Raw genomic sequence first — 9,404 nt, forward strand, 5'->3', positions numbered from 1 at the left:
TATAATAAAAAAATAAAAAATAAAAAAAGAATAAAAAGAAAAGATTCAAATAAACACAATCAGAAATGATAAAGGGAATACCACCACTGACCCTACAGATATACAAACAACCATCAGAGAATACTATAAACAACTCTATGCAAATAAACTGGAAAATCTAGAAGAAATGAATAAATTCGTGAACACATACACCCTCCCAAGACTGAACCAGGAAGAAGCTGAATCCCTGAATAGACCAATAACTGAGGCAGTAATAAATAGCCTGCCAACCAACAACAACAACAACAAAAAAGCCCAGGTCCAGATGGATTTACAGGTGAATTCTACCAGAGGCACAAAGAGGAGCTGGTACCATTTCTTCTGAAACTATTCCAGGCAATTGTAAAGGAGGAAGTCCTCCCTAACTCATTTTATGAGGCCAGCATCAACCTGATACCAAAACCTTGCAGAGATACAACAAGAAAAGAAAACTTCAGGCCAATATTCCTGATGAAGATTGATGCAAAAATTCTCAATACAATACTGGCAAACTGAATTCAGCAGCACATCAAAAGCTTTTCCACCATGATCAGGTTGGCTTCATCCCTGGGATGCAAGGCTGGTTCAATATACACAAATCAGTAAAGGTAATTCATCATATAAACAGAACTAAAGACAAAAACCACATGATTATCTCAATAGATGCAGAAAAGGCCTCCAATAAAATTCAACATGCCTTCATGATAAAAACGTTCAATAAACTAGGTATTCATGGAACATATCTAAAATAATAAGAGCCATTTATGACAAGCCCACAGCAATATCACACTGAATGGGCAAAAGGTGGAAGCATTTCCCTTGAAAACCAGCACAAGACAAGGATGCCCTCTCTCACCACTCTTATTCAACATAGTATTGCAAGTTCTAGCCAAAGCAATCAGGCAAGGGAAAAAAAATAAATTGTATTCAAATAGGAAGAGAGGAAGTCAAATTGTCTTTGCAGATAACATGATTCTGTATCTGGAAAATGCCATGAACTCAGCCTCAAATCTTCTTAAGATGATAAGCAACTTCAGCTAAGTCTCAGGATACAAAACCAATGTGCAGAAATCACAGGCATTCCTATACACCAACAACAGACAGAGAGTCAAACCATGAATGAACTGTCATTCACAATGGCCACAAAGAGAATAAAATACCTAGGAATATAGCTAACAAGGGAAGTGAAGGACTTCTTCAAGGAGAACTACAAACCAGTGCTCAAGGAAATCAGAGAGGGCACAAGCAGATGGAAAAACATTCCATGCTCATGGATAGGAAGAATCAATAATGTGAAAATGGCCATACTTCCCAAAGCAATTTATAGATTCAATACTATTCATATTAACCTACCATTGACATTCTTCACAGAATTAGAAAAAAACTATTTTAAAATTCATATGAAACAAAAAAAGAACTTTATAGCTAGGACGATCCTAAGCAAAAAGAACAAAGCTGGAGTCATCACACTACCCAACTTCAAAATACACTACAAGGCTACAGTAACCAAAAAGGCATGGTACTGATACAAAAACAGGCTCATAGACCAACTGAACAAAATAGAGAAGTCAGAAATAAAACTGCACATCTACAACCTGACAAAAGCAAGCAATGGGGAAAGGATTCCCTATTTAACAAATGGTTCTGGGAGAACTGGGTAACCATATGCAGAAAAGTGAAACTGGACCCCTTGCTTACACCTTATACAAAAGTTAACGCAAGATAAATTAAAGACATAAAAGTGAAACCCCAAACTATGAACACCCTAGAAGAAAACCTTGGCAATACCATTCAAAACATAGGCATGGGCAAAGATTGTATGATGAAATCACCAAAAGCAATGGCAACAAAAGCAAAAATTGACAAATGGGATCTAATTAAACTGAAGAGCTGCTACACAGCAAAAGAAACTATCATTACAGCAGACAACCTACAGAATGGGAGAAAAATTTTGCAAAATATCCATCCAAGAAAGGTCTAATATTCAGAATCTACAAGGAACTTAAGCAATTTCCAAGAAAAGAGCAAACAAATCCATTAAAAAGTGGGCAAAAGACATGAACAGACACTTCTCGAAAAAAGACACATATGTGGCCAACAAACATGAAAAAAAGCTCAAAAAAGCTCAAACATAATCAAAACAGCGTGGCACTGGCATAAAAACAGGCACATAGACTGATGTGACAGGATAGAGAACCCAGAAAGAAATGTGTACATATACAGTGCACTCATTTTCAAAAAGGTGCCAAGAACATGTATTAGGAAATGGACAGTCTCCTCCATAAATGGTGCTGGATGTCCATATGCAGAAGAATAAAACTAGACCCAGGTGTCTTGTCATACACAAAAATCAAAACAAAATGGACTAAAGATTTAAATTTAAGGCTGCAAACTATGAAACTACTGAAGGAAAACATTGGGGAAACACTCCAGGATATTGGTCTGGGCAATAATTTCCTGAGTAATATCCCAAAAGAACAGGCAACCAAAGCCAAAATGGGCCAATCAGGTCACGTTAAGTTAAAATCTTCTTAATGATCAAGGAAACAATCAACGAAGTGATGAGTCAACCCACAGAATGGGGGAAAATATTTGCAAACTACCCATCTGCAAGGGATTAATAACCAGAATATATAAGGAGCTGAACAACTATAGGGAAAAAAAAATCTGATTTTAAAATGAGCAAAAACTCTGAATAGACATTTCACAAAAGAAGACATAAAATGACAAACAGGCATATGAAAAGGTGCTCAACATCATTGATCATCAAAGAAATGCAAATCAAAACTACAATGAGATGTCATCTCACCCCAGTTAGAATGGCTTTTATCCAAAAAAGAGGCAATAATGAATGCTGGTAAGTATGCAGACAAAAGAGAACCCTCATACACTGTTGGAGGGGATGTAAATTAATACAGCCACTATGGAGAAAAGTATAGAAGTTCCTCAGAATACTAAAAATAGAACTATCATATGATCCAGCACTCCCAATGCTAGGTGTATATCCATATGGAAGGAAATCAGTATGCAGAAGAGATAACTACACTCTCGTGTATATTGCAATACTATTCACAATAGCCAAGATTTGGAAACAATGTATGTGTCCATCAACAGATGAATAGATAAATAAAATGTGATACATATATACAACGGAGTACTATTTAGCCACAAAAACAATCAGATCCTGTCATTTGCAACAATATGGATGGAACTGGAGGATATTATGTTAAGTGGAATAAGACAGGCACAAAAAGAGAAACTTTGCATGTTCTCACTCATTTTGGGGAGTTAAAAATGACAACAACTGAACTCAGGGAGATATAGAGTAGAATGATGGCTACCAGAAAGTGGGAAGGGTATGAGGGGTGAGGTGGGGAGAAGTGGTGATTGTTAATGGTTACAAAATTATAGTTAGATAGTTAGAATGAGTAAGAGCTAGTATTTGATAACACAACAGACTGACTACAGTCAACAGTAATTTATTGCACATTTTAATATAACTAAAAAAGTATAATTGGATTGTTTGCAACACAAAGAAAGGATAAATATTTTAGATGATGATACCCCATTTATCCTGATGTGATTATTACACGATATGCCTGTATGAAAATATCTCATGTATGCCATATATATATACCTAATATGCACCCACAATATTTAAAAATAAAAAATACATCCTGAATTCCAAAAGATTACCAATGTCATGGAGCTTTCCTTCTATGTTTTCTTCTAGTAATTTTACAGTTTCAGGTTTTATGTTTCAGTTCTTAATCCATTTTGAGTTGAGTTTTGTATATGCTATGAATTGAGGATCTAATTCTATTCTTTTGCATGTAGATATTCAGCTTTCCCAGCACCATTTATTTTCCCATTGTGTTTTCTAGGCATCTTTGTTCAAAATCAATTGACCATAAATGTGTAGATTTATTTCAGGCTCTCTTTTCTGTTCCATTGGTCTATGTGTCTGTTTCTATGCCAGCGTCATACTGTTTCTATTATTATAGCTTTATAGTAGATTTCAGATCAAGTAGTGTGATGTCTCTGGGTTTGCTCATTTTGTTCAAGATGGCTTTCTTTATTTGAGGTCTTTTGTGGTTCTATGTAAATTTTAACATTGTTTTTCTATTTCTGTGAAAAATGTCATTGGAATTTTGACAGGGATGGTGTTGAATCTGTAGATCCCTTTGTGTAGCAGGGACATTTTGACAATATTAACCATATGGATTGCCCTGGAGCCTAGGTGCTTAAGGCCAGCCTAGAAGATGAGCATGCAAGTGGCGGCTTGGAGATTAGGTCCATGTGGGCTAGCCTGAGTCCTGGGGCTTTGGGGTCATCCTGGAACCTGGGTCCATAGTGATAGTCATGATGCCTGTCTCCGTGGGGGCTCACCCAGCACTGAGGTCTACTGGGACAGTACTGGGCGGATCTATACCCTTGGTCTGCTGGTCTGGTCTGGAGGGTGGGTTCACTGGGATTGACTTGGCACTGGGAAGGCCCTGAGACTGTGCCCATAGGGCCTGGCCTGGTGTTGGGTAAATTTGGAGCCTATATCCACAAAATACTGTCTGGAGACTGTCCACAGGTGCTGGCCTCATGACTTAGGCTGTGGAGATCAGCCTGGTGCTGAGGATGGCCTGAAACCTGGGGAAATGGGGGCCAACTTAATGCTGGGAGTGGTTTAGAACTCAGGGTTGCCATGGCAGGCTGGCCTGTGACAGGTCTGAAGCCTGAGTCCACTTGGCAGGCTTGGAGCCTGGGGCTGTTTGTTCCAACCTGGTACTGGGGCATGCCCAGAGGCTCAGTGGAGGAGCCTAGCGTCTGGGGCTATGGGGACCTCCTGGCATTGGGTTTTAGTGGGTCTGGTGTTAGGGTTTGTGACAAATTCCAGTGCTCATTTCCTTCTCCCAAACAAAGCTACCTCTTTCCATACTATGTTGACTGAGTTTTGGGGGAGAGGTGACATGGGTAGTGTAAAACTGTCCTTCCTATGCCCTTCAATGTGTCTTTTCTTATTTCTGTTTTGTACCTAGTGCTATGATCTCTCACCTGGTTTTCTCAGCTCTTGTGAAGACATTTTTGTGTGTGGGTAGTTGTTCAAATTGATGTTTCTGTGGTGGGCTGAGTGCCGGAAAGTCCTATTCTGCCATCTTGCTGACTTACGCCTCCCAGGAGTTTTAAAAATTTTTTTAAATTATAGTACATTTTTGAGTCAGAGTCTCTTAACCACAGTTTCATGCCCTCCACAGGTTTTTCAAGTGGCACAAATTAATTTTGCCAAAAGGAATATACATCTTCTCTTAAAGGAGCATATTTTAACCAAATTAATTCTATAAATAGCAGGTCAATTTTAAGGCTTCTTTATATAGACAACATTTTTTCCCCAAAACCACATAAAGAGTTTTGCATTTCCATTCTCCTCAGTTACCTATGACTATGTAACAAACTTCTTCATAACTTAGTGGTTTAGAATGACAACAATTCATTATGATGATTACAAGTATTGTTTGTGCAGTTCTTTTGCTCTTTGTAGTGTTAGCTGGGCTCAGTTATGTGACTGTGTTCAGGTAGTGCCTGGTCTAATATATAAGGTTCATGAGGGCTTCTTTCTCATCTCTGGGACTTGATGCTGCTTGTCACCTGGGGGGCATCAATTTTACTCCATGTGGGATCTCGCTCCACATGGCAGTTTGTTCTCTAGGGCCTTGCCACATGTCTCTTGTCTCCAGCATGACAGCTGAGAGTTTCTTACAGCATGGCAACTAGGTTCCAATGGAATAAAACAATGAACTACCACTGAAGTCCCAGGCCCAGAACTGGCACAATGGAACTTCTGCTATATTATATTGGTCAAAGAAAGTCAAAAACTCGCCTTGCTTCAAGAGAAGGGAAGCTAGTCTCTAACACTTTATGAGAGTAACAGTATGCAAGTACAGAGAAAGGAATAATTTTCATGAACATATTTGTAGACTCTCTAACACAATTCATCCACTAGCCACAACAACTCACATTCCTTCTATATGCAAAGTGCATTCAATGTCATTTTCAACAATATCATACCACTGTAGCATTAGCTCAAAGTCCAGGGACTCATCATCTAAAATTAGCTCAGATGAGGATGAGGATACTTAGGTGCAGTTTGTCAATTGCAGCTGCTCAGGTATAGTTTCTCTCACACAAGAAAACTGTAAATTAAAAATGCACATTATCTGTCCCCCAACATACAAAGGTGAGATAAGAACAGGAAAATTACAATAGACACATCCATCCAAAGGAGGGAATGGAAGGCACACAGTGGTCACTGGTCTATTGCAATTCTGAAATCCACCCAGCTACATTATGTCAGGACCCCATACTCTGGGGAACCTTATAGATTTTCTACTAATCAAATTATAATCTACTCCATTAAACAAAAGCTTCACCTACAATTCTTTTCTTAACAGGTTTTTTTCCAAACTGGGCCATGAGCCGAAGTGCTGTGGAACAATGGCCTTATGAATTTTTAAAGCCCCTTTGTCCAGCTGAAAGAGGATTTTTGAGGCACCGCACTAAATTATTCAGCCTCACTTTTGATTTGATCTGAATCCCGAGGCCACAGTTTACTGGTCGCATCCTGAATTTAATGTTGTCCCCATGTTTCCTTCAAACTAAAGTCTCTTAGCAATTGAAGAGACTGTCTTAAGCTCTATATTTTATCCTTATCAAAAACTTTAACAGTTTTTTCATTAGCCTATCTTTCTTTTGCAGTACATTATACAGGGCTAAGATAAGTCAATTGGCATCTTCAACATTCTTTCTGAAAATTTAGCCAAATACATAAGTTCATTGGATTCCTTGCTGCAGACAAGAGTATTGTCAAATACTCTAACAATGCATAACTGATTTCCCTTCGCCAGTCTCCAACAGCATTTTCCTTACTGCTCTTCCAACCTCTACCCTCTGCTCAGTCTCAAGGCTAATGTCACATGTCTAATTTTTTTTTTTGGCAAGACCCCAGACTAGATACAAATGTCTATCCCTGTTACTTATTGATAGGTAGCACACCACCCTTAAACTTAGTGTATGAAACAACAGCTATTTACTGCTTCTTATGATTCTGCAGGTTGGTTGGTGATACTTATGTTCCATTAATGTCAGCTGGAATCACTCATGTTGTTGCATGGGCTGGGCTGGAAGGTACAAGATAGCTACTCTTGCATTTCTGAGGACTCAGTATTGACTGTCATTGAGGATTCAATTCTACCCAATATGTCTTCTCTCTATGTGGCAGCTTATCCTCCTCATTCTCTAGGGCCTTTCCACATATCCTCTTTCTCCAGCAGGCTAGCCTAGACTTTCTTATAGCATAACATCCGGGTTTCAAGAGAACAAAGGTGAAATCTGTCCCTGAAGGTGGAGGCCTGGAACTGGGAAAGTCACTAGCTAGCCTACATTCAAGGGAGAGGGAAATAGACTACTTTTTAATGGGAGAAGTGGGACCAGCATGCATATGCTTATGAATATTGAGGGAAATTGATAATTGCTGGTAACCATATTTGGGGACTGTCTAGTACACATTCTTTAGCATGTAGCCAACGAAGAAGGATTTCGAATTTTCAAATTTCAAGTTCAACCTTTCAAAATATCTGAATGTATAATCTAACATTGTGCTTCCAGATAGAAAGGGATCCATTACATGCACATAAATGCCTTTAGGTAAAGCTTACAATATGCCTAAAATTATTCCTTGAGATTGAAGTTTTAAATACACAAAGCAAGGAGGTATGAAAGTTTGCATTTGACCTGGGAATTCAGTCAAAATCTGGTTTTCAACTTGGACTTTGGCTGCAGCCCTTGGAAGGCTAAACAGCCTCTTGCCTACTTTAACATCACATGAAAGATTGTGCAATTACTTAGGTTGCCATTATATATACTTAGTGTAATAACAATGGTAATACAAATAATAGTACAATAACAGTAAGATAGATTATTGGGATTTATAGCTAATTTCTTGATATTCACTTTCAAATATAGATAAGCATTTTGAGTGTAACATGAGGTTAAAATCTTGTTGTGTGCTTTATTTGTTGAAATTCTAACAGTCAATTGTACTATAATTGTGTATTTTTATTGCAGAAGTAAAATTCTATAATAATTAATGATGGCTGTAAAAGCCATTTCTATGTATAGAACAGTTATTAAGAATTTTCTGAGTTAAATGAATAAGGAAAAAGGTTGACAGTTATTATAAACACTATGAAAATGCATGAGGAAAATAACATTAGAAAGAATACATTTTCTTTTTTGTCTAATAATTACTTATACAATTTGAATAATAATAAAAGACTGAAAAAGAGATTAGATTACATATTAATTCAAATTTAGCATAAATGTTTGGTGTATGAACAATTATAACACCAAATAAAATAAACTTTTAAAAACTTAAAGTTTAAGAATTTAAAATATGGCTATTTACCTCCATTTAGGCAAAACATTTAAAGAAAGCCTTATTGATAATTCATTACATCTTGGGAGTATGATTTAAAAGGTGAATGTCAATTTTGCCACCTCAAACTATCATAAGCAGAAAAAAAACTAAATGATAAACTATAAATTAATTTAACAAATAACTTTTGATCCTGATATAATAAAGGATGTAAAGAATACAAAGAATAAATGTTACAGAAAAATGAGATATCTTTATCTCATTTTTTTCCTACCATCAAACTTCAAAATAAGAGACTTTAAAATCATACATTTGGGAAGACAATTCCTTATAGATTTAAGTTTTCAGAGCCTAAAACTTTAAAAGAAAAATCCTATTTAAATTATCTCTACAGAGTCAATCTTTTTAGGGATTTAAGAGAAAGGATTCTTGAGTTCCCTCAATTTTAACATTTTTAAAATCCTAGGTACAAAGTTTCATCTAGAAATATGTTACTGAAAAAAATACTGAATCATATTCTGCTATCCACAAGAAGTCTAGATATATTACTGAATATATGACCTCTGCATCTTGTAAATTTGGCAATTGATAATTCAGAAATTAGCAGAAGTTTCTTTAAAGTTTAACTATTTGGTGGATCAATATGAATTTAATTGTTTTTCTGCTTTACTTGCTTACCAAGGGATTTCTAGGTTTTACATAACCATTAACATACCGCAGCTGGTTGATAAAATATGAAATGGAAAATTATTGAGTAAAATTATAATTGTTCTTAAGAATCTAACAAACATATTGAAAGTTATACTGAGATCCACAGTCATACAATGTCTTGTCCACTCTTTTTGGTTGTGCATTCAGAAAATAATTATAGTACAGCAGAAAGGTAGTGAGACACTTTCATCATTCTTCAGCAAGAAACAGACTTCATGTCATACAAGAGATTTCGGAATGCTATTTTATATAG

The sequence above is a fragment of the Theropithecus gelada genome, chromosome X (genome assembly GCF_003255815.1).
Source record: "Theropithecus gelada isolate Dixy chromosome X, Tgel_1.0, whole genome shotgun sequence".
In the NCBI taxonomy this organism is placed as follows: domain Eukaryota; kingdom Metazoa; phylum Chordata; class Mammalia; order Primates; family Cercopithecidae; genus Theropithecus; species Theropithecus gelada.